General features: G+C 35.1%; 1 protein-coding gene and 1 long non-coding RNA gene across 2 annotated transcripts in view; both read right to left on the bottom strand.

Annotated features, from left to right (window-relative positions):
• Positions 1-27,176, bottom strand: part of LOC114513858 (NKG2-A/NKG2-B type II integral membrane protein-like) — a 260,653-nt gene that overhangs the window by 21,201 nt on the left and 212,276 nt on the right.
• On the bottom strand, positions 24,497-26,289 carry LOC118499142. The gene is made up of 3 exons (XR_004901661.1): positions 26,218-26,289; positions 25,764-25,862; positions 24,497-24,519 (listed from the first exon to the last, which is right to left on the bottom strand). It is a non-coding gene; the product is annotated as an uncharacterized LOC118499142 (long non-coding RNA).

Below are 27,176 nucleotides of genomic sequence, written 5' to 3'. Positions count from 1 at the left end.
AGAAAACTACACATCTACAACTGCACTAGCGTGGGAGAATAAAATAAAAGTCTACATTTTTATATTTTATTTTATTTATTTTTTAAAGACTCAATTTATTTATTTTTAGAGAGAGAGGAAGAGAGCGAGAAAGAAAGGGAAACATCGATTGGTTGCCTCTCTTATGCTGGATCCCAGACCAATTCTGCAACACAGGCACATGCCCTGACTGGGAATCAAACCAGTGACATTTCCCTTTATGGAACAATGTCCAACCAGCTGAGCCATACCAGTCAGGGAAACCTTTGCATTTTAAATGACTGTGTTATAATTCTTTGGCCTCTGGCTTTTATTTCTATGTTGAGAATTTGAATGCAGGTTTTGTTGATATTAAACAATGACAATGATTTTGGACACTAATAAATGGGCCATATAAAAAATACGACAGTGATATTTTCAGAGAACTTATTTTGAAAAGCAAGTATTTAAAAATTGTTTTTTCTTTACCTTTAACATTGAAATTGTTTTGGACCTGTGTGTACCTTGAGAGGTGACCACCCCCATGGATCTGGGGCCATCTGACACCATGCATATTTATTAGAATATTGTTGACTATATTCTCCATGTTGTGCTTGGCATTGTTGTGACTGTTTTCAAAACTGGTAATTTAAACAAGAACTACTTGGTGAAAGTTGCAGTATTCAAATTCACAAGCTTTTCAGCTACTCTTAGTTTTCATACGTAGGTAACCATTTTTACCATTCTTCATTTAAAAAATTAGATATATGCAGTTAACTCACTTCCCTTTTTAAATAAATGTGATTGTTTTGTTTGTTACTTTATTTTTATTGATATGTCAGAGAGAGAGAGAGAGAGTGAGAGTGAGCGAGCAATCAGCTAGTTGGTCCACTTAGTGTGGAATTCCTTGGGAGCTTCTTGTGTGTGCATGATGGGGCATGAACCAGCACCCTGAGTGTATTCTGATGATGCTCTAACCATCTGACCTACCCGGACTGGACTCATATCAATGATGTTTTAACATTCTAATCAAACGATAGAAAGAAAATTATATAGGTTATAGTTTGTATTTTATAGTATTCTTACATAGCAGTTTGATAAAGGCAATGTTTTATACAGCACACTATGACACTTCAAATGGGATCAAATAAAATATTAAGTAACTAAGCTGTACATTTGCAACCTAAACAAAGATGATTTCAAAAAGGAAAAAAACAAATACAGGTAATTTTTTCTAGGTTAGAGAGATCCCATTTATAATACAGTTTTATATATTGGACACGTTAAGAAAATGTATTAGCATAGTTAGGTGAATGGCAAACACTGCAATTTTGCACATCTGAAATTTGATCACTAAAAACTAACATGAGTATTTATTATTGGTAAAAGCAGCTAGAGATTCCAGTAAAAATAGAGCAAATTTGTAGTCTTCATGTCTAAGACTGCTCCCATGTGTCCCCCATTCCCCATCTCAGTTCATGTATAAGAAGTGTAATTCTTACTGTTTGGGGAATGTTAAAACATCACTGGTGTTGTCACAGGGAAAGTCTGATTACTTTGGAAGTGGTGGTTAAACTGCCCACTCCTTTTTCAGTTCAAAGTGCTGAATTTACTAGGTTAAAAATGAGGGAGACCATCCTTTTTCTAGTCCGTTTGTGTCAAGGACAGTGCCAGCTATAAATATAACAGGAAGGTACTCAATGTGAGAGCACAGTACAAGAGGTGATATTAACTCTCTACACCTACTTGGTTGGTGGGGAAAAAATGTGCTGTGTAGAAGAAACAAAGATAATCCTGTAAAAAAATTAAGCCAAAGATGATTGGAGAACTGATTCTAAAATTATGAGGACTCCCTTACAAACTCACACACACACACACACACACACACACACAAATACATCAAGTAGCAGACAGTGGAGCCATAATGACTCGAGGTATTTGAATACATTTTTAAAAATCATTGCTTGTCAAATGAGCTATGCATACCCAAGAGGAATCTGAGTAATTGAGCCTAAAAATAAAATAAGAATATTAAAAACTGAGTAAGCATACTTCAAAAGAGATGATTCAACAGTTAATAGTTTACTGAAGTTACAAAAATATAAATCTAGTAAGCATGTAGGAGGATCCATGTTTATTTTATTATGTTATTGAAAATGTGGACTTACCCAAATTTTAAAACCATGAAGAAACTAAAAAATACCTTCCATATTCAAGGGGATAAAACAGCCATACAATGTAACTTTCACTGGGACAAGATGTTGGATTTTTTATACAAATATTTAATATTTGTTATTATAAATATATTTACATAATGTTTATTTTAAAAACTATGTCCAAATAACTATATGAAAATATGATGGCAGTGACAGAACAATTAGGGAAATAAAAACTGTATGAATAAATCAAATAATATTGTGAGTTGAAAAATCATTACCTATGTTAAAAAATTCAATACATTTACATAAATATTGAGACACAGAGGAAAGAACTGATGAAATCAAGATGGAGTGATAGAAATAATTAATACCTGAGAGTAGAGAGAAAGAGAGAGAAAATTAATGGAGCCGCAAAGACCTTTAGAACTTTTTCGGTAAAACCGACAACATTGTAATTATTGCCTGAGAATAAAGAGAGAGACAGGAAAAGACGGAAAAATAATTTTGGGACACAATGAATGACTGTCTTCTTAAATTTTATGTTAAAATATATAAACCCATGTACATAAAATTGTTTATGAAGAAATGATCATCTGCTACAAATTATGCTGCATCAACTAGGTAGTGATGCAGAAAAGTACAAACTTCACCTCTACCACACAGCATCACAAACACAGCATCTCAAAAATATCAATTCTCAAAGTATTGTAGACCTAAATATAAAAAGTTCATCAATTTAAAAAAAAAGGTAAAGAGTAATGCAGTGGAATATGTTCATGAAGTTTGACTAACTTGTGAAATATGTCAAAAATAACCACCAACATCCAAGATGATATATTTGACTATGGTGACTTTGATAAGTCCAGGTCATTAAAGATTCCAATATGAGAAAAACAAAATGTAATCAACAGTCAAGAAAGCCATTTGCATCTTACAAAATCAAAAAAGAGTCATATAGAAAGTATAACTACTTGTAAGAAAGAAAATTACAGGTAACATACAGGAGACATGATCAAGAGGCATTAATGGGCACTTCTCATTCTCACAGTACAGAAATTCATAACTTGTGCTCTGAAAGATGTGTTCAATAGATCAGTATGAGGAAAATACCTATGAGTGTCATAATGATGCTTTTATATAATTAGCAGAACTGATGACGTTAAAATTCTTGGCAGTACTAAGCTTTGGATCATGAAGCTGTTGGATGTAATGTATATTTACACAACAAACTAGAAGGTGCAGAGATCATTTACATACACTTATAGTTTTAATCCTGCAATTTCATTCTAAGGCAAAAATGCAGTACATTTTAATTATACACATATACCAATAGAACAACTATATTTACAAGTTATTATTATATTATTATTATAAAATAATATTTCTGGTACATAAACTTATATATTGTGTTATTGTATATAAAATATTTTAGATAAGATATGTTATTTGGAAAAAAAGACATGCAAGGATTTTTATGACATGATTATTCATAACAACCACATATTAAAAATATCTCTCTTCTGAGTAGAATAGATTATAGAATAGCAGGTATATACAATATAGCAGTGAGAATTAATGAACTTCAGGTAAATGCAATAACATGGATTAATTGAAAAACTATCATATGGGAGTTAATGGAGACATGTAAGATACACAATGAATGATTCCTATTATCTAAAACTCAAAATTAAGCACAGATAATTTGTGATATAAAATCTCAGAATAGTGGTTAAGTAAGGAGAGAGGAGAAGTTATGAGAAAGTGCACAGCAGCGAGCTGGCAACATCTACTTCATGACCAATTTCAGTCTGTAGCACACACAATCACATCTATAGTCTCCATGATGCATGGTACAATAAAGTAGCAAAGTTTATTTAGTAAAAAAGCATTTATGGAAGCCTGATTGTCTATGAAAATCAAGAACTGAAAATTATCAAATGCACATTAATGACATAAAATGTGAATCAAATATTATAGATTCAAACAATAAAATAGTAATAGTCTTTATAATAAAATACAGATATATACAAAAATATGAATGAATTCTCTAGGAATATAAAATAAAGTATTCTTTTAAATAAAATATTGGGAACATTAAAAATCTTACCATTTCTTCTTCATTATCTATATAGAGCAGGTTAGAGCTCTTAGAAGCACAGGTCATCAAACTCTCATTCCATGTTTTTTTTCCAGTGCTGATGTAATAGCAGTTGTTGGAATATGTAAGCCACTCTGGTGGGCATTGATCACAATGATACGTTGAGGACAGATTATGTGTTGCTATCCAAGAACAATATGAATTTTAAAATAAAAATTAATTTCAGTATTTGCATAGGTATAAACAAATTAGTGCACAGTATATGCATATCCCCTCACGGACTGGCATATATAAAGCATAATACACTCATACACACTCATACACCCTCACAGAGAAGGGTCAGTCTCTCGTTCCCTAATTTATGTGCCCATTTAAACAAACACAAAATGACAATATCCATGTTCTCTATGTCCTGAATGTCAATGAAAGGAACCACATTTTTAGAATACCAAAATTATCTTTCAACCAGTTGACAAAAATGAGTATGATGAATTTAAATACATATTTCTTCATTGTTTTGCATAAGAAATTTACTCTTCTATATTCATTATTCATATACATTTACTGCCTATTATCATAATATATGTCCCCCCAATGAAAAACGACCTATAAATGTTGACTGTGTTAGAGACAAGAGAGGAACTGTATTAATATTGGAACATAGAAAATAATTAGGTGCCTTTCCGGTTCCCTGTCTGGTTCTCTGCTGTACCTGTCTGGCTGCCTGTTAAAATAACGTATAGTTTATATTATACACAGGGAGAATTATTCTGCACCGGTATTGCATTAGCTAGAAAAAGAAGTAATTATTATAAAAAGGTAATGTTGATCTACATAAATCATAATACTTTTGTTTCTTACTTTGAAATGTGGTATATTGTCTAAGATTAAAATAACCTGAAGTAAAATTGATTTTACCAAGAAAAATTAATGAAGCTATGATAATTTGGGAAAAATATTTCAAAAGCCTTGAGAACCAAACTTCACCAACTACTACACTATTTGGATTGATCAATATGAAGAAATTTATATTATCAATTTGTATTTCTCAATAAGGTGTCCTAAAGCATGCCTTGAATTATAATACAAGAATATCTATGGATATATGGGATATATATATATATATATATATATATGTACATATAAAATACATTTTTGAAATTTTTACTTGTTTTTTATTTATTTAATATTTTTCAAGTGCAACTGTCTCCATTTTCACCCCACTTAGGCCCTCCACCCCACCCATCCCCACCTTCCACCCTCAAACTCACCCTTTTTGGCTTTGTCCATGTGTCCTTTATACATGTTCCTTGATGGCCCTTCCCTATTCTCCCCCATTATCCCTCTCCCCTCTTCCCTCTGGTAACTGTCAGTTTGTTCTTCAATTCAGCATCTCTGGTTGTATTTTACTTGTTTGTTTTGTCAATTAGGTCCACTTATAAGTACGATCATAAGGTATTTGTCTTTCACATCCTGGCTTATTTCACTCGAGAGTTCTATTCTGTAATATTATGAAATGTTTGGAGGCACTCGTAAACATAAAAGTGAAAAGTTTCATATAATCTTAGAAAAATTTACTCACAGTGTTTAAAATCTATGTATGTTACCAGAGTGCACACCAGGACAAGGCAGATGACCCCTAGGATCCCAGCAATGAGCTTCTCTGGAGGTGGCAGGGATGCTGCAGGGAGGGAAATGGAAACACTGAGGAGGGATGGAGTCAAGTGTTTGGACAGTTTACACACAAAGAATCATATCCATAAACTTGGACCCCAAACCTGTATCTACTGCCATAACCTTCCTCTCAGAACGTCTCAGTGCATTTTCATTAAATATAATGCTCTACAAGTTACTAGTCAAAGACTACAACTTACAGCAATGTCTGAATAAAATTAGTCCTCAGCTTTCACCGTATTCCAACATCAAGTCCTGATCCTTAAGATGAAAAATATGTGAGCTTATCTCCTTCTCTTTCCCACACCTCTTCACCCAGCTGCACATCCCAGAACAGTTACACTGTGTCTACTGAATATGTTACCTCTGCAGTGGTCATTCTTGTCACTCCCTTGAAGATCCTGAGAAGCATTTTGAAGATTTAACTGTGCATAGGTTAGTTCCTGCTCAGTTCCTGGAATGGAGCCTTTAGTGCCCTTAGGTTTCATGTGCCGTCTCTTTCCATCCTTAACCTGATTCAGTTCTGCATAGGTTACTCTCTGGTCACTCATGTCTGCAGCTGAGCCGTGGCTGAGACTGTGCTCTGCAACATGTGTGCTTATGAATAAATGGCACACACACTGAAAAGATCCCTCACAGTGACGCTGGGCGAGCAGAGGGTGAGTTCATTTCCTAGTTGAAGAATTTGAAACTCTGGTTCTAAATTCCTTGGACTTTTAAACAAGTGCCTCATGGTAGATACAATTTTGAAGATATTCTACATTGATGATATATTATTAATTTGAGCAATAACATGTATGTTAGTGATGAATAAATAATCTCATGTATAATAACATCCTTATTTATTTAAAGTCAGATTTCACAGAAATATTTTAACACCATCAGACTGCTAGTATGAAAAATAAAATGCTATATTAGAAAAAAAGAGACTCACAATATTTATGATAAATTTGAAATTGAATAATGATTAAAGACTGAGTGCCCTCAAGATGGGGCACTAATAGTGATATATATTTATTCATTAAAGTGGATGGGCTGTTATCAAATGATCTTTGATTTTGAATGATAAATCATTACAAATAAAAATGTTTCACATGTTTAAAAAATCTCTGTCACACTACACTTATTCAACACCTAAACATTTTTGACAAGAAAACAACAGTGACATTTTCAAAATACTTATGTTACACAAGAAATTGGCAGCTGAGTTAAGGGCAAAGATATAAAAGCATAAAATGAGAAATAAATATGTGTAGATCATATATAATAGAACACTGTGGTTTCAAACTTGAAGACAGTTCCCATGCATGTTAAAATCAGGGCATCTTCATTTATGTGAGCCATAGTAGTGAATCAGATACTGTAATTTAATAATTCAATCAACAGGCTGTGTGGCCAGTGAGTTCTAAAATTAATTCTGGCTTTGAAGTTTGTAATGTATGACCTTTACAAAATGACTTAGTGTCTTGCAACTTAGTTTACTAATATAAAGTGGGAATAAAAACATGTAGACATAATACCTGTAAAACATTTAATATTTCACCATTTTTAAACTCTGAATAATATTTTACTTATGCTAATATAATTTGAACTCACTTTTAATGTTATTTCTGATCCATACCACTTGAATGCTGTGCTTAATTCATTAGGCAAAGTGTCTATCAGTGTGGTACCCTCTCTAGCAATGGTGGCTCAAATTTAGAAAGTCTTTTGGTTGTTTACAACGACACTTCAATTAGAATTTTATGAGAGTACTTCATCCTGATTTTTACTGAAAGCCAACTACATTTATTTAATCTAATCAAGTGCATAAAATGTTATGTTTCACCTCCATAACTTACATAATTTATTGAAAAAACCTCTTTTTAAAGTCTGGGTTAAATATTAAATAATATATAATTGTATCTGTATTCCTTATAAAGTCAAAGAATAGCCATGCCTTTTCATAATTCTCATAGAATTTTTACTTTAAATTGTTTTTATTGACACACTCAGTTATTCTTGTGTATATAACTTGAGTAATTCTCCACAGGCAAGAATTTGAGTAGTTCAAGACATTCTCCACCATATTTTATATTTTATTCTTGAATTTTACTGTAAATTATTTAAATAAAATACAAATGTCCTCTTTGACTTGATTGTATATTAATCATGCATCTCTTGTATCACATCTAGCATTTGTAATCTCCCCCTACATGAGATGGGCTAAGACAGAGACAGGAGAGGAGAGACACACACATACCTCTGGAAGCCAGAACGTCCTGCATCCTTTAGTGGGAGACCAGCTAACTTGTAAACAATCTGTGGTCTTCACAGACTGACCTGTGAAGGCTCAGAGTGAAGCATGAGTGGAAAATGTAGATTTCTCATTAATGTGTCACTTAAAGTTTGAACAGGAAATTCTTACACTGGGGCTGTTTTGAAGACTGTGTATCTCATCACACCCATCCAGAGTCTAGGAGACTTTGGGCTGATAGTGTGTCATTCAGTATGTCCTTTGGCAAATGTATCTGGAAATTGTTTTCTTACTCTGAAAGGTATTAGGGGACAAAGACTGGACCGCTTATGCTGTGAGCTTACTTCCATCTTCATCACAGACTCTGAAATCTTAGGCCTTGTTAAGACTATTTGTATGTTTAAATTGTACTCCTACACAGAGTTATTTAAATTCAGCTTTACATGTTTTTCTTCCTTATATTCTCATTATGGCATTTCTATTAGAATGGAAACCATTTTAAAATCATAATTCCATAAACAATAGATATTTAATGATGCATGTTGCTGATATTCTGAAAAATGGTTACATTTTTACCTTTATGGTAACTGTCTCAATCACTAATCCCATACTTTTCTTTTCAATTTCTTGCCTTAGTTCTTAAAATTCCTTCATTCATTTCATTGTTATTAACTGTTATTTTGATTTCCCTTGGTAAAGATAATATCTCTGTGAAATATAAAACATTAAACAATATTGAACTAGATCACCATGGCAGAAATTAAATTATTATGTAACTAATAATTATATTTTTGTTGATTCAATTTCAAATCACTACTAATTGTGTGTAATTCAATAGGAATATTTGTTTTAAATGACAGAAGTGCAAATCTAACTATGTACGGTAAAAACAAAGGTAATTTAATGTTTTTTCCGTATTAAAAAAATGGGAAGGACAGAAAAAGTATACTTCTAAAAGACAAGTTAAATGACATGAGTATCAAAGAAAACTTACTGCATAATGTTTGATTTGCATATATTGCAAAATGATTAGCACAATAGATTCAGCTAACAACCACCTTCTCATACAGTAAGAATTAAATGGTATAAAGAATATTCAGGGTACTCAGTGTTTGTGTTACCCAACTACTAATCACATAGCAGCTGTCTGTGTCATCAGACCAGTGATTTTTGACCTTTCACCTCTGATGGCACAATTAACTAGTTAAAAGTAGGTATAGTTTTGATTGACTTATGAAAAAATAATAATAGTTTTACCTACTGTTTTTGCTTCAATGTGACTTTTTAAAATATCAGGTGCCCATACGTGTATATGACGAGGTCTATCTGAAAAATATCCAGCCATTGTTAATATAAGGAAAATGGTTTGTGTGACATTGATGTAATATGGCAGCCAAAGATAGTGGACTAGAATGCACATACGTGAACAATGACAACTGCACTGTACTATTTGACAGGGGCAGTAGACACCACTGATTGAGCCTGTGTACTGTGTGACTGTCACATTCAAAATGACTGTAGAGCAAAGTGTAGAGCAACGAATCCAAACCAAATTTTGTGATAAGCTTAAATATTCCTCCATGGAAACTACTCAGATAATTCAGGTTTTCAAGGATGATGCAATGAGTGCAGTACAAACAATAAAGTGTGACAGAAATGCTTCAGAGTTGGTCGAGAATCTATGAAAAGAACGCAAATCTGTTTTGGACGGTCTACAAGAAGCAGAATACCTGAGAATGTTGAGCGTGTAAGGTCTGCAATCAACAAAGATGGGCAACTGACAATGCAAGAACTAGCAGCTGATCTGGGGATTCCAAAGACTACTGTGTCTTAGATTTTGATACAGGATCTTGGCACAGGAAAATCCCTTCAGGGGCCTCTGCTATCGGAGCAGAAGGAACATTATGCTGCAGTTGCTAATGACTTGATTCAAACTGCTACCTATGAACCAGATTTTCTCAAGATGGTCAAAACTGGGGATGAACTGTGGGTCTGTGGTTATGATACAGAAATGAAGGCCCAGTTGTCACTATGGAAGTCACCTGGGTCTCCACACCTGAAGAAGGAACAGCAAAGTTGCAGCAAGATCAAGACCACATTACCTGTGTTTTTTGATTGGCAATGAGTTGTCCATCACAAGTACACCCCTTGAGGACAAAGGGCAGCAGCTACGAGCTTCTGGTGATTGGCGGCTTCATCATAACAATGTACCTGCTCTTGCATCACATCTCGTGCAGACTCCTTCAGTGGAACAAATCACCCAGGTGACTCAGCACCCCTAAAGCCCAGATTTGGCACCCCACAACTTCTGAATTTTCTTTTCTTTTTTTTATTGATTATGCTATTACAGTTGTGCCATTCCCTCCCCTCTTCATTCCCCACCACTCTGCACACCTTCTCCCACCCACATTTCTCCACATTAGTTCATGTCCATGTGTCATGAGTTCTTTAGCTTCTACATTTCCAATACTATTCTTTCCCTCCCCCTGTCTATTTTCTACCTACTATCTAGGCTACTTATTCTCTGTACCTTTTCCCCCTCTCTCCTCCTCCCACTCCCCTGGTGCTAACCCTCCATATGATCTCCATTTCTGTGGTTCTGTTCCTATTCTAGTTGTATGCTTAGTTTGTTTTTGTATTTGTTTAGGTGTTATTGTTAATAATTGTGTGTTTGCTGTCATTTTACTATACATGGTTTTTATCTTCTTTTTCTTAGGTAAGTCCCTTTAACATTTCATAAACTAAGGGTATGGTGATGGTGAACTCCTTTAACTTGACCTTATCTGAGAAGCACTTTGTCTGCCATTCCATTCTAAATGAAAGCTTTGCTGGATAGAGCAATCTTGAATGTAGGTCCTTGCCTTTCATGATTTGGAATCCTTTCCAGCCCCTTCTTGCCTGCAAGGTCTCTTTTGAGAAATCATCTGACAGTCTGATGGGAACTCTTTTGTAGGTTACTGCCTCCTTATCTCTTGCTGCTTCTAGGATTCTCTTTATTTTAATCTTGGCTAATGTAATTATGATGTGCCTGGGTGTATTCCTCCTTGGATCCAACTTCTTTGGGACTCTCTGAACTTCTTGGACTTCCTGGAAGTCTATTTTCTTTGCCAGATTGGGGAAGTTCTCTTTTATTATTTGTTCAAATAACTTTTCCTCTTATTGCTCTTCCCCTTCCCCTTCTGGTACCTCTATAATTCAGATGTTGGAATGTTTAACAATGTCCTAGAGGTTCCTAAGCCTCTCCTCATTTTTTTGAATTCTTGTTGCTTTATTCCTTTTTGTTTGGTTGTTTCTTTCTTCCTTCTGGTCCACTCCATTGATTTGAGTCCCAGTTTTCTTCCCATCACTATTGGTTCCATGTGCATTTTCCTTTCTTTCAGTTAGCATAGCTTTCATTTTTTCACCTAATTTGTGACCAAATTCAACCAATTCTGTGATCATCCTGATCACCAGTGCTTTGAACTGTGTATCTGATAGATTGGCTATCTCTTCATCATTTTGTACTTTTTCTGGGGCTTTGATCTGTTCTTTCATTTTGGCCGTTGTTTTTCTTCTGTCTTGAAGCACCTGTTATGTAGTGAGGGGTGGAGCCTTAAGTGTTCACCAGGTTGGGACAACTCAGTTGCTGGGTTGTGATGCTATATGTGGGGGCAGGGTCTGAGATGGGACAATGGCACTTGCTCCACTCTCTGTGGGATTTCAGTCCCTTCTGCCAACTTACCCCAAGCAAACTGTGCCTTTCTGGTGCTAATTCCTGTGTGGGTGGGCTTGTGCACATTCTAGGACCCCGTGGGTCTCTCCAACAAACTCTCTTGTGAGGCTGGGAGTCTCTCCCTGTGCCTCAACTCCCACAGGTGCTTTCCATCAGTGCCCAGAGGCTCTATTTCTTGGCACTGGGACCCTGGGACTGACTGGCCAGCCAGCTGCTTTGTGCACAGTGCCTTGATGCAAAATCGCTGTCTCACTGGGTCTCCCCTTGTCACCTAGTGTGGGGGGTCTGCCAGCCACCACCTGCTCACCCAGGATCTGCCTGCTGGGGTCTTCTATGCCCAGAATGCCTTACATGCCTGGTGCCACCACTTTTTGTGCCACAACCCTCCTCCGCACTGCTGCCCAACTTCACCCCTCCTACAGGTCTGGATGAATATGTTTATTTTAACTCCTTGTTTGCCCAATTTCCATACAGTTAAATTTTCTGTTGGTTCTGGTTGTTATCTTGTTTCTAAATTGTTGCTGTCCTTACTTTGAGCCTGCAAGGAGGCACAGTGTATCTACCTACTCCTCCATCTTGGCCAGAAGTCCTACAGCAGTCTTATAATAGCTGAAAAGCTGGAAGGTTGCCACTCCAGGGATGCCCACCACCGCCAAGTGCCTTGGTCACCTGCCCCTTGCCTCCACCCTTGGCCAGGGTTGCTCACACACACTGCCACAGGACCGGTATCCTCCAACCTTGCCAACCCCAGTGAAACCCTAGATTATCAAAAACTACAATCACCTTTAAAAAGGAAGAGATTTCACACCATCTATTAGATTCAGGAAAATACAATGGCACAGTTGATGACAAATGAAAGAAGAGATATTGCAGAGTATTTTGAACAGTGGAAGAGATCCTGGGAGAACTGTGTGAGGTCCCTAGGTACATACTTGGAAGGGGACTGAGACACCATTGTCCTTTGTATAAGATTTCTCGTATCCTGTATCTTCTTCAATAAGTGTCTCTATTTTTCATATTACATGCCTGGATACTTTCTGGATTTCTGTACGGGGAATTAACCAATCAGATACAAGCTTCTTATGTGATGTGATCAATAACATTCAACTCTATTAATGACCTGTATATTTATGGTTGAAGGAGGTGCTTTCACACAGGATGGAGATTGTTGTGTTGGTTGTTGTCATTTTTTAATTTGACAATCTAAGGGAAAAGAGGTTGGTGTCCCTGACTAAACAGTATTACATGTTTTAAAGATTCTTACAGCATTTCTGTTCAAAATCTCTGAGCAAGGCTGTTGTGGTATCACAGTGCTTGTTTTCAACTCTCCTTTATTTCATGGACCTCCTGGAATTAAAAATCATTGTGTGGGATGCAGCATTAAAGTTACCCATATGATCACCTAAGGATTACAATCTTTGCAGCAACACATTCATTAAATGAAAAGAAAGACATAGCAACTTCCAATTATAGTGTCGTACCAGAAGTATTCATCAAAAACCCATTTAACTCTCCAGCTCTAACCACTGAGATGGTCTGCCCCCAACACCAAAGCATCGATATTGTCATGACTTGATGACCTATCATCATCAAAAATTAATATCCCTCTATCTGTGGTATTCACAGAAGGTCACCAGCACCCTAATGCTATGTCCAATCCCTATGTTATTCAACCTAAATCATGTTATCACGTAGGCATTTTATCATCTCACATCATTACGTGGAAAAGGAGGGTCAGTACAACACAGTAAGATATTTTGAGAGAGAGAGAGACCACATTCATGAAGCTTTTTACTTTATATTGTTATAATTGTTCTGTGTTATTATTATTACTGTCAATCTCTTAATGTGCCTAATTTATTAATTAAACTTTATCATAGGTGTGTACATGTATGAAAAGCACAGTATACAACAGGGTTCAGTACTTTCCATGGTTTCAGGCATCTCCTGGTAGTCTTGTAAGGTAAACCCTGCAGACACTGGGGAAACTACAGCATATCTCACAGCAGGGTTAGTGATAGTCATGTTGTACCTACATCGTTAGTACATATTTGTTTTAGAGCTGAATTTTGACTTTTTGACCACCTTCCTTTAATTCATTCTCTCCCCAAAATCCCCACCTTTGGCAACCACAAGTCTGATCTCTTTTTCTCTGATCTGTTTTTGTTGTTTTTGATTTTACATATGAGATCATACAGTATGTTATGACTATAGCTTTATAGTATAGCTTAAAACCAAGAAGTGTGATAATCCTGCTTGTTTTTTTTTTCCTCAGATGTATTTGACTATTCAAAGTCATATATGTAGGAGGGCTTTTTTTTTCTACTTCTGTGAAATATATCATTTAAATCTTGATGGGGATTGCATTGAATCTATAGATGGATTTTGGTAGTATTGGCAATTTAACACAATTAATTCTTCCAGTACATGAACATGGAATACCATTGATTTATTTATGTTTTCAATTTCTTTCATAAATGTCTTGTAGTTTTCTGCATAGAGATCTTTCACCTCTTTAGTTAAATGCATTCCTAGTATTTTACTGTTCTTGATTCTATTGTAAATGGTATTGATATCTTTAATTCTGTCAAAAATTCTGTCATTGATGTACACAATAATACTGCTTTTGTTACAATATGTACTTTCTATGTCCAATATTTTGAGTTTTTATCCTGGTACATGATGAATTTTGTCAAATACTTTTCTGCATTTATCGTGATAACCATATAATTATTTTCCTTCATCCTATTAATTTGATGTATCACATTAATTACTTTGTCTATGTTAAGTCATCCTGGCATCCCAGGTGTAAATCCCATCAGATCATGGTGAATGATCTATTAATGTGCTGCAAAACTTGGTTTGTTAGCATTTTATTGAGAATTGTTACGTTTAAATTTATCAGGGATATTATCTTGTAGTTTTCTATTCAAGCAGTGCCCTTCAATGGTTTTGGTTTCAGGATGATGCTGGTGTCATGAAAAGAGTTTGGGTGTGCTCACTCCTCTTTCATTTTTGGAAGAGCTTGTGAAGAATTGGTGTCAATTCTCTTTTACATGTTTGGTAAAATTTTCCAGAGAAGCCATGTGGTCTTGGGTTCATCTTTATTGGGAATTTTTTATTACAGATGCAATCTCCTTACTAGTAATTGGTCAACGTGAATGTCTATATTTTCTTGATTTAGTCTTGGTAAGTGTATGTTTCTAAAATATCTCCACCTTTTCATATTGTCCAGTTGTTGGCATACAATATTTCATAGCAATCTTTTATAACCCTTTTAATTTCTGTGGTTTCCATTGTGAGGGAAATCAGAAAAGACAACTACCACATGGCAGTCAGGAAATAACAAATACCATTGCTCTCACTCATATATGGCATCCAAAGAACAAAATAAATTAATGAACAAATTAAAATAGAGGCACTGATACATGTTGCAGACTGACATCTGTCAGAGGAGAGGAGTAGTGAAGGGGACTGGATGAAAAACTGTGAAGAGATAAGCCAATGAACCTATGTGCATAACCTTAGACAACAGTGTGATGATGGCCAGAAAGAAGGGGGATGGGACTGGGTGATGTGGGCAAAGAGGGGGGGAATGGGGACATCTGTAATAGTGAAACAATACTAAACAATAATATTAATAATAATAAGTTCAGAAAAGGAGAAAATAGTAAAAAGGATGAACAAATTAAAAAAATAGTATTTTCATACAAAATCTTCCAGGAAACAGAAAAAGAACAAATGCTTTCCAATACACCTTTCATAATGAAAACAGTGAAATATTAACTGAACATAAAGACATGGGTTTATTTCTCATTTCTCTACTTTGTTCCATTCACCTATATGTCTGTTCTTATGCCAGTACCAGACTATTTTGATTACAGTGGCCTTGTAATATAGTTTGATGTTGGGTATTGTGACCTGTCTTACTTTGTTCTTCTTTCTCAAAATTGCTGCAGCTATTTGGAGTCATTTATCATTCCATATAAATTTTTGAAATGTTTGTTCTATATCTGTGAAATATCCCATTGTATTTTAATAAGAATTGTGTTGAAGAAAGGGGGCAAAAGCATAAAATGGAATAAAAATAGCCTCTTCAACAAGTCGTGTTGGGAGAGCTGGACAGCTACATGCAAAAAAATGAAACTTCACCAGTAACTTACACCATACACAAAAATGAACCCAAGGTGAATTAAACACAGCAATATAAGTTGCCACACCATATAAGTCCTAGAGGAAAACAAAGGCAGGAAAATCTCAGATATTCTGTGCAACAATATTTTCACTGATATGTCCCCTAGACCAAGAGATATCAAAGAATGAATAAACAAATAGGACTTCATCAAAATAAAAAGCTTCTGCATGGATAAAAAAACATCAGTAAAATGAAAAGGGAACCAGCCATATGGGAAAATATATTTCAACAGTGACACCTCAGACAAGGGTCTGATCTCTACAATATATACAGAGCTCACATGACTACACTGCAGGAAGAAAAACAACCCAATTTAATAATTGGCAAAGGACCTGAACAGACAATTCTCCAAGTTGGACATACAGAGAGCCCAGACACACATGAAAGGATGCTCAGTGTCACTAGCCCTTAGAAAGATGTGAATTAAAACCACAATGAGATATACCACATCACACCATTCAGAATGGCCCTCATAAACAAATCAACAAATAACAAGTGCTGGCGAAGTTGTGGAGAAAAGGGAACCCTAGTACATTTCTGGTGGGAATGCAGACTGGTATAGCTATTGTGGAAAATAGTATGGGATTTCCTCAAAGAAATTAAAAATGAAACTGCCTTTTGACCTGACAATTCCACTGATGGGATTATACACTAAGAATCCAAAAACATCAATTCAAAGGAACATATGCAGCCCAATGTTCATAGAAGCACAATTTACAATAGCCAAGTGCTGGAAGCAATCTATGTGCCCATCAGGAAATGAATGGATCATTTACATAAAACTATTTTACATTTACACAATGGAATGCTACCCAGCAGAGAGAAAGAAGGAGCTCCTACCCTTTATAGCAGCTTGGAGGAAGTGGAGAGCTTTATGCTAAGTGAAATGAGCCAGGTGGTGAGAGACAAATACCATATGATCTCACTTATTGAAAGGTTCTCACCTATTCAAGTGGAACCTAATGAACAAAACAAGCAAGCAATCAAAATACAACCAGAGACAGTGAAATATAAAACAAGCTGATAGTAGCCAAAGGGAGTGTGGGAGGGGATAATAAGGGGGGGAAGGAGAAAGGGTTTTCAGGAACATGTATAAAGGGCACATGGACGAAGTCAAGGGCAGTAAGTTCAAGAGTGGGAAGCTGGGAGGGCTGGATTTGGGGAGAATGGTGGGGGGGGGGGGGGAATAGAGACAACTGTACTTGAACAACAATTAAAATTTTTTAGAAAGTCTAAAACCAATCCCTGAGGAGGTAGCCCTGGGTTTCATATGACTCTCCCTTTTGGTCATCTTCCTTGGTACATTTTGTACTTTTTTCTACCCCTCTCTGGAGGCTATCCCCAACAAATAGTTAATAATTCCTTAAATCATCCCTGGTTTTTCTTTCCTGTCTCAACTGCTTTACACACCTTTTTATTCTGATACATTCAGTCCTCATTTTCATCATTCAAAGGCCGGGGGGAAAATTATACTGAAAATGTGTCTATAATTATTCATGTCATTTTAGACTTAGAAATAACAGTACTTAATATTATAATTCAAAACTTATACTTAATATATTTTAATAAAAATAGAAGATTTAAAAATGTTTAATATGTACCTGGATATATATTTTTAAAGATTAATGTAAATACAGATTTTAAAACAATTTTACAATATCAGCCCTGGCTCGTGTAGCTCCGTGGATGGAGCACAGGCCTGCAATCCAAAGGATCTTGGTTTGATTCCCAGTCAGGGCACCTGCCTGTGTTTCAGGCTAGTTCCCAGCAGGGGATGCATGAGAGGCAACCATACATTGATATTTCTCTCCCTCTCTCCTTCCCTTCTGTTCTGGGGATAAATAAAATCCTTTAAAACATTTTCTTACAATACCAAGAATGAAACATCAGATACAGTATGGACTTTAGGTGACTACAGTGTGTCAGTACAGACTTACTCTCTGTAACAAATGTCCCACTCTCCTGAGTGATGCTGAGAATAGGGATGCTCGGCTTGCAGGGGACACGGGGAACATGGGAAACCTCAGTACCTTCCTCTTATGTTTCTGGTGAAACTAAACCTGACCTCAAAACAAGTTACTAAAAATCAGTTTTACAAAAACTATTCTTGAAGAAACTAGAAATGTGTTCTTTAAGGATGGTGAGAGGAACATTATACCAAATTTGTGTAAGCTAACGTGCCTGGTGCTTACAAACATATGTTTCGTTTTCTAAACAGGATTTAGAATGGAACGTGTGGTTGTAGAAATGCCCAAATACACAATTCTTGTCCAATTTGGAAGTTTTAGAAAATCTGAAATGCAGAGATAATAAATCATTAATCTGGTGATATATAACAACATTTTAATAAATAATTTATTTACAGTAATATTTACATACTAAATCTAAATATTTCTTAAAACTTTTCCACAAAATCACTTTAATATTTCTTCATATACTTGTTCACACATTGTTTTTTATTTCTAAGATTATTTCCTGATTTCAAAGCATGAGGGAATATAGTATATGCATTCTAAAGAAACTTACAGTTCAGAAGAGAGATTTGTGCCAATTGTCCACACCCAAGAATTAGTATTATTTCTCTGGGACAGTCCAATCCATGCAAACATTTCAAAAATGTTCAAAAAATTCTATGGGGAAACAAATTTTATGAGAAATTGAGAAAAACCTGGTATATTAATCTGTATTTGTAAAAACAAATCAAGTTGGCTCATAGTTAGAGGGGGAGGTGACAGCTAAGTAAACTGCACAGCCCACCAACACTGATGACATTAGTGAATAAGCAATCAACCGTGTCCTGAGGTCCAGGACTTGTTGGTCACTCCACCCAGCTGACCCAGCATATCCAATATCCAGAGGATCACACCATCTTGTGTGCATATGTAAAGGACTCTGAATCAACATGGAACACTGTAAGAATCACCTGAGTTGAGACAGCAGCTGCAGCAGAAGCCACAATTTTCTGAACAACTGGCCAAAGAAACAGATACGTCCATGGAACAGTGTGTATCTCTTCCTGCCACCCTCAGTGAACAGTGTGAAAGGAAAATACAGGTTAATTCTTAGAGGCTGAATTCACAACATGACTGACCAACTCTCCAAAGGCCAGAAGCTGAGAAAGAGAAAGAGTGTTTTGCATGAGTGGGGAGCCTGTGCCAGAGCATCTGGTGGTATTCCCGAGGAGAGCTCAAAAGAAAGGAATTCCTTTTGTGTTCTGGAAAAGGTAACCTCACCCTCAAGGTCAGGTGCAGGATGAAGGAATTACACAGGATGACCTCCACCTTCTTCATGAAAGAGTTTTCTCTTAGGCAACTTGAAGCTGGTATTATGGACCTGAATGAACTTTTTAAAGGTCTGGGAATGACAATTCATGAGCAAAGAGGTATGATGGCATAGAAGCCAAAGTTGAAAATTTTAGTAGTGCATATTCAACAAGCCAACAAGCAAACATCAAGGGCAGTAGAACATGAGAAAGAGAACCCCGCATGTTGCTGTGAGATGCACAAGGCATGAAAGAAAACTACACATCTACAACTGCACTAGCGTGGGAGAATAAAATAAAAGTCTACATTTTTATATTTTATTTTATTTATTTTTTAAAGACTCAATTTATTTATTTTTAGAGAGAGGGGAAGAGAGCGAGAAAGAAAGGGAAACATCGATTGGTTGCCTCTCTTATGCTGGATCCCAGACCAATTCTGCAACACAGGCACATGCCCTGACTGGGAATCAAACCAGTGACATTTCCCTTTATGGAACAATGTCCAACCAACTGAGCCATACCAGTCAGGGAACCTTTGCATTTTAAATGACTGTGTTATAATTCTTTGGCCTCTGGCTTTTATTTCTATGTTGAGAATTTGAATGCAGGTTTTGTTGATATTAAACAATGACAATGATTTTGGACACTAATAAATGGGCCTTATAAAAATATGACAGTGATATTTTCAGAGAACTTATTTTGAAAAGCAACTATTTAAAATTTGTTATTTTTTTTTACTGTTAACATTTGAAATGTTTTGGACCTGTGTATACCTTGAGAGGCGACCACCCCCATGGATCTGGGGCCCATCTGACACCACGCATATTTATTAGAATATTGTTGACTATATTCTCTATGTTGTGCCTGGCATTGTTGTGACTGTTTTCACAACTGGCAATTTAAACAAGAACTACTTGGTGAAAGTTTCAATATTCAAATTCACAAGCTTTTCAGCTACTCTTAGTTTTCATACATAGGTAACCATTTTATACCATTCTTCATTTAAAAAATTAGATATATGTAATTAACTCACTTCCCTTTTTAAATAAATGTGATTGTTTGCTTTGTTTGTTACTTTATTTTTATTGATTGTCAGAAAGACAGAGAGAGAGCAATCAGTTAGTTGCTCCACTTAGTGTGGCATTCCTTGGGAGCTTCTTGTTTGTGCATGATGGGGCATCAACCAGCACCCTGAGTGTATTCTGTTGATGCTCTAACCATCTGACCTACCCAGATTGGACTCATATCAATGATGTTTTAACATTCTAATCAGACGATAGAAAGAAAATTATATAGGTTATAGTTTGTATTTTATAGTATTCTTACATAGCAGTTTGATAAAGGCAATGTTTTATACAGCACGCTATGACACTTCAAATGGGATCAAATAAAATATTAAGTAACTAAGCTGTACATTTGCAACCTAAATAAAGATGATTTCAAAAAGGAAAAAACAAATACAGTTAATTTTTTGTAGGTTAGAGAGACACCATTTATAATACAGTTTTATATATTGGACACATTAAGAAAATGTATTAGCATAGTTAGGTGAATGGCAAACATTGCAATTTTGCACCTCTGAAATTTGATCACTAAAAACTAACATGAGTATTTATTATTGGAAAAAAGCAGCTAGAGATTCCAGTAAAAATACAGCAAATGTGTACTCTTCATGTCTAAGACTGCTCCCATGTGCCCTCCCCCATTCCCCATCTCAGTTCATGAGTAGGAAGTGTAATTCTTACTGTTTGGGGAATGTTAAAACTTCACTGGTGTTGCCACAGGGAAAGTCTGATTACTTTGGAAGTGGTGGTTAAACTGCCCACTCCTTTTTCAGTTCAAAGTGCTGAATTTACTAGGTTAAAAATGAGGGAGACCATCCTTTTTCTAGTCCGTTTGTGTCAAGGACAGTGCCAGCTATAAATATAACAGGAAGGTACTCAATGTGAGAGCACAGTACAAGAGGTGATATTAACTCTCTACACCTACTTGGTGATGGGGAAAAAAATGTGCTGTGTAGAAGAAACAAAGATAATCCTGTAAAAAATTAAGCCAAAGATGATGGAGAACTGATTTTAAAATTATGAGGACTCCCTTACCAACTCACACACACACACACACACAAATACATCAAGTAGCAGAGAGTGGAGCCATAATGACTTGAGGTATTTGAATACATTTTTAAAAATCATTGCTTGTCAAATGAGCTATGCATACCCAAGAAGAATCTGAGTAATTGGGCCTAAAAATAAAATAAGAATATTAAAAACTGAGTAAGCATACTTCAAAAGAGATGATTCAACAATTAATAGTTTACTGAAGTTACAAAAATATAAATCTAGTAAGCATGTAGGAGGATCCATGTTTATTTTATTATGTTATTGAAAATGTGGACTTACCCAAAATTTAAAACCATGCAAAGAAACTAAAAAATACCTTCCATACTCAAGGGGATAAAACAGCCATACAGTGTAACTTTCACTGGGACAAGATGTTGGATTTTTTATACAAATATTTAATATTTGTTATTATAAATATTTTTACATAATGTTTATTTTAAAAACTATGTCCAAATAACTATATGAAAATATGATGTCAGTGACAGAACAATTAAGGAAATAAAGACTGTATGAATAAATCAAATAATATTGTGAGTTGAAAAATCATTACCTATGTTAAAAAATTCAATACATTTACATAAATATTGAGACACAGAGGAAAGAACTGATGAAATCAAGATGGAGTGATAGAAATAATTAATACCTGAGAGTAGAGAGAAAGAGAGAGAAAATTAATGGAGCCGCAGAGACCTTTAGAACTTTTTCGGTAAAACCGACAACATTGTAATTATTGCCTGAGAATAAAGAGAGAGACAGAAAAAGACGGAAAAATAATTTTGGGACACAATGAATGACCGTCTTCTTAAAATTTATGTTTAAATATACAAACCCATGTACATAAAATTGTTTATGAAGAAATGATCATCTGCTACAAATTATGCTGCATCAACTAGGTAGTGATGCAGAAAAGTACAAACTTCACACAGCATCACAAACACAGCATCTCAAAAATATCAATTCTCAAAGTATTGTAGACCTAAATATAAAAAGTCCATCAATTTAAAAAAAAGGTACACCATAAAGTGTAATGCAGTGGAATATGTTCACAAAGTTTGACTAACTTGTGAAACATATCAAAAATAACCACCAACATCCAAGATGATATATTTGACTATGGTGACTTTGATAAGTCCAGGTCATTAAAGATTCCAATATGAGAAAAACAAAATGTAATCAACAGTCAAGAAAGCCATTTGCATCTTACAAAATCAAAAAAGAGTCATATTGAAAGTATAACTACTTGTAAGAAGGAAAATTACGGGTAACATACAGGAGACATGATCAAGAGGCATTAATGGGCACTTCTCATTCTCACAGTATAGAAATCCATAATGACTTGTGCTCTGAAAGATGTGTTCAATAGATCAGTATGAGGAAAATACCTATGAGTGTCAAAATGATGCTTTTATATAATTAGCAGAACTGATGACGTTAAAATTCTTGGCAGTACTAAGTTTTGGATCATGAAGCTGTTGGATGTAATGTGTATTTACACAAAAAGCTAGAAGGTACAGAGACCATTTACATACACTTATAGTTTTGATCCTGCAATTTCATTCTAAGGCAAAAATGCAGTACATTTTAATTATACACATATACCATTAGAACAACTATATTTATGTTATTATTATATTATTATAAAATAATACTTCTGGTACATAAATTTATATATTGTGTTATTGTATATAAAATTTTAGATAAGATATATTATTTGGAAAAAAAGACATGCAAGGATTTTTATGACATGATTATTCGTAACAACCACATATTAAAAATATCTCTCTTCTGAGCAGAATAGATTATAGAATAGCAGGTATATGCAATATAGCAGTGAGAATTAATGAACTTCAGGTAAATGCAATAACAGGGACTAATTGAAAAACTATCATATGGGAGTTAATGCAGACATGTAAGATACACAATGAATGATTCCCATTATCTAAAACTCAAAATTAAGCACAGATAATTTGTGATATAAAATCTCAGAATAGTGGTTAAGTGAGGAGAGAGGAGAAGTTATGAGAAAGTGCACAGCAGCGGGCTGGCAACATCTACTTCATGGCCAATTTCAGTCTGTAGCACACACAGTCACATCTATAGTCTCCATGATGCATGGTACAATAAAGTAGCAAAGTTTATCTAGTAAAAAAGCATTTATGGAAGCCTGATTGTCTATGTAAATCAAGAACTGAAAATTATCAAATGCACATCAATGACATAAAACGTGAATCAAATATTATAGATTCAAAAAATAAAAGGGTAATCATCTTTATAATAAATTACAGATATATACAAAAATATGAATGAATTCTCTAGGAATATAAAATAAAGTATTCTTTTAAATAAAATTTTGGAAACATTAAAAATCTTACCATTTCTTCTTCATTATCTATATAGAGCAGGTTAGAGTTCTTAGAAGCACAGGCCATCAAACTCTCATTCCATGTTTTTTTTCCAGTGCTGATGTAATAGCAGTTGTTGGAATATGTAAACCACTCTGGTGGGCATTGATCATAATGATATGCTGAGGACAGATTATGTGTTGTTATCCAAGAACAATATGAATTTTAAAATAAAAATTAATTTCAGTATTTGCATAGGTATAAACAAATTAGTGCACAGTATACGCATATCCCCTCACGGACTGGCATATATAAAGCATAATACACTCATACACACTCACACACCCTCACAGAGAAGGGTCAGTCTCTCGTTCCCTAATTTATGTGCCTATTTAAACAAACACAAAATGAAAATATCCATGTTCTCTATGTCCTGAATGTCAATGAAAGGAACCACATTTTTAGAATACCAAAATTATCTTTCAACCAGTTGACAAAAATGAGTATGATGAATTTAAATGCATATTTCTTCATTGTTTTGCATAAGAAATTTACTCTTCTATATTCATTATTTATGTACATTAACTGCCTATTATCATAATATATGTCCCCCCAATGAAAAACGACCTATAAATGTTGACTGTGTTAGAGACAAGAGAGGAACTGTATTAATATTGGAACATAAAAAATAATTAGGTGCCTTTCTGGTTCCCTGTCTGGTTCTCTGCTGTACCTGTCTGGCTGCCTGTTAAAATAACGTATAGTTTATATTATACACAAGAAGAATTATTCTGCACTGGTATTGTATTAGCTAGAAAAAGAAGTAATTATTATAAAAAGGTAATGTTGTTCTACATAAATCATAATACTTTTGTTTCTTACTTTGAAATGTGGTATATTGTCTAGGATTAAAATAACCTGAAGTAAAATTGATTTTACCAAGAAAAATTAATGAACCCATGATAATTTGGGAGAAAATATTTCAAAAGCCTTGAGAACCAAACCTCACCAACTGTTACACTATTTGGATTAATCAATATGAAGAATTTATATTCTCAATTTGTATTTCTCAATAAGGTGTCCTAAAGCATGCCTTGAATTATAATACAAGAATATCTATGGATATATGGGATATATATATATATATATATATATATATATATGTACATATAAAATACATTTTTGAAATTTTTACTTGTTTTTTATTTATTTCATGTTGTTCAAGTGCAATTGTGTCCATTTTCACCCCACTTAGGCCCCCCACCCCACCCATCCCCACCTTCCACCCTCAAACTCACCCTTTTTGGCTTTGTCCATGTGTCCTTTGTACATGTTCCCTGATGGCCCTTCCCTATTCTCCCCCATTACCCTCTCCCCTCTTCCCTCTGGTCACTGTCAGTTTGTTCTTCAATTCAGCATCTCTGGTTGTATTTTGCTTGTTTGTTTTGTCAATTAGGTCCACTTATAAGTACGATCATAAGGTATTTGTCTTTCACATCCTGGCTTATTTCACTCCTCCTTTCCCTCTGCTGTGTAGTATTCCATTGTGTAAATGTACCATAGTTTTTTGATCCACTCATTTACCAGTGGGCATTTAGGTTGCCTCCAGCAGTTGGCTATTGTAAATTGTGCTGCTATGAACATTTAGGAACATATATTTGGCAATGATAAGTCGGACAAAGGTTTGATCTCCAAAGTATATATAAAGAACTCACACAACTCCTCTCCAAGATGACACACAACTCAATTAAAAAATGAGCAAGCGACTTAAAAAACTACTTTTTAAAAATAATGCAGATGCTCATCTGAAGATGTCCACCTTGGACAAGTTCAGAATAGTAATTTTGCACTTAGTCTAAAGACATACTTTAAAATGAGAGTTCTATTCTATAATATTATGAAATGTTTGGAGGCATTCGAAAACATAAAAGTGAAAAGTTTCATATAATCTTAGAAAAATTTACTCACAGTGTTTAAAATCTATGTATGTTACCAGAGTGCACACCAGGACAAGGCAGATGACCCCTAGGATCCCAGCAATGAGCTTCTCTGGAGGTGGCAGGGATGCTGCAGGGAGGGAAATGGAAACACTGAGGAGGGATGGAGTCAAGTGTTTGGACAGTTTACACACAAAGAATCATATCCATACACTTGGACCCCAAACCTGTATCTACTACCATAATCTTCCTCTCAGAATCTCAGTGCATTTTCATTAAATACAATGCTCTACAAGTTACTAGTCAAAGACTACAACTTACAGCAATGTCTGAATAAAATTAGTCCTCAGCTTTCACCATATTCCAACATCAAGTCCTGATCCTTAAGATGAAAAATATGTAAGCTTATCTCCTTCTCTTTCCCACACCTCTGCACCCAGCTACACATCCCAGAACAGTTACACTGTGTCTGCTGAATGTGTTACCTCTGCAGTGGTCATTCTTGTCACTCCCTTGAAGATCCTGAGAAGCATTTTGAAGATTTAACTGTGCATAGGTTAGTTCCTGCTCGGTTCCTGGGGTGGAGCCTTTAGTGCCCTTAGGTTTCATGTGCCGACTCTTTCCATCCTTAACCTGGTTCAGTTCTGCATAGGTTACTCTCTGTTCACTCATCTCTGCAGCTAAGTGGTGGCTGAGACTGTGCTCTGCAACATGTGTGCTTATGAATAAATGGCACACGCACTGAAGAGATCCCTCACAATGACGCTGGGCGAGTAGAGGGTGAGTTCATTTCCTGGTTGAAGAATCTGAAACTCTGGTTCTAAATTCCTTGGACTTTTAAACAAGTGCCTCATGGTAGATATAATTTTGAAGATATTCTACATTGATGATATATTATTAATTTGAGCAATAACATGTATGTTAGTGATGAATAGATAATCTCATGTATAATAACATCCTTATTTATTTAAAGTCAGATTTCACAGAAATATTTTAACACCATCAGACTGCTAGTATGAAAAATAAAATGCTATATTAGAAAAAAAGAGACTCACAATATTAATGAAAATTTGAAATTGAATAATGATTAAAAACTGAGTGCCCTCAAGATGGGGCACTAATAGTGACATATGTTTATTCATTAAAGTAGATGGGCTGTTATCAAATGATCTTTGATTTTGAATGATAAATCATTACAAATAAAAATGTTTCACATGTTTAAAAAATCTCTGTCACACTACACTTATTCAACACCTAAACATTTTTGACAAGAAAACAACAGTGACATTTTCAAAATACTTATGTTACACAAGAAATTGGCAGCTGAGTTAAGGGCAAAGATATAAAAGCATAAAATGAGAAATAAATATGTGTAGATCATATATAATAGAACACTGTGGTTTCAAACTTGAAGACAGTTCCCATGCATGTTAAAATCAGGGCA

This window comes from Phyllostomus discolor, chromosome 2 (genome assembly GCF_004126475.2).
Source record: "Phyllostomus discolor isolate MPI-MPIP mPhyDis1 chromosome 2, mPhyDis1.pri.v3, whole genome shotgun sequence".
Classification (NCBI taxonomy): domain Eukaryota; kingdom Metazoa; phylum Chordata; class Mammalia; order Chiroptera; family Phyllostomidae; genus Phyllostomus; species Phyllostomus discolor.
This window is presented reverse-complemented; position numbering and strand designations above follow the sequence as displayed.